Below are 824 nucleotides of genomic sequence, written 5' to 3'. Positions count from 1 at the left end.
CGACAGTCGTCCCTGATGCAATAACAGCCACAACCGCTACAACTGCCACAACTGCCACAACGGCGACAACGGCGACAACGGCGACAACGGCGACAACGGCGACAACGGCGACAACGGCGACAACGGCGACAGCCGCTACAATGGCGACAGCCGCTACAATGGCGACAAGAGCGACAAACGCAACAGTCGCAGCAGACGCGTTGCGTGCAACAGTTGTGCTCTAGGTCATCGGTGCACAGTGCATGCCGGGTTCCGGGGCTCACCTACCACGCCTACTGTACATATGTTTTGGAGCTGTAGCATTTTCGTTATTGGGCTACCTCTGCAAGCCCGCCGGCTTTCCTCAAGAGCCGGAAAAGGGCGGGCCCCCCCTGCATATATCCGTACAGGCCGGTGCTAGGGCGGCATGTGTGATAATTGATGGGTAGTGCCAACGTGGTGAGAGCTGTGCTTGTTGCAGCAGTGCTGATGCGGTGGGAGCTATGCTTGTCAGAGCACGGGAGGCAGGACGCTGGGGCTCATAACCTTTTGAAGAGACGGTGTCTCCCTGGAACCTAGCAGACATGGTGAAGAGTCATTGGCTGTTACACGTAGTCGGGAGGTCCACGACCTGCCACCGACAGCCCCTTGCTTGGGCGTAAATGTATGGGCCTGAGGTGCCGTTACCGGCACACAGCAGGGGCTCGGCCGCCAAGTCCGCTCAGCAGACACAATCGCAGCTTGCCAGCCTTCAGCCTGTTGGCTTTGCGGTCTGGTGCTGCAGCCCGAACACACACGGAAGACAGTGCCGTACAGCATGAAGGCAGTGCCCATACGATGCTTGT

The sequence above is a fragment of the Volvox carteri genome, assembly GCF_000143455.1.
Source record: "Volvox carteri f. nagariensis unplaced genomic scaffold VOLCAscaffold_119, whole genome shotgun sequence".
Taxonomy (NCBI): Eukaryota; Viridiplantae; Chlorophyta; class Chlorophyceae; order Chlamydomonadales; family Volvocaceae; genus Volvox; species Volvox carteri.
The sequence above is the reverse complement of the archived record's forward strand: the minus strand, read 5'-3'. Positions refer to the sequence as shown.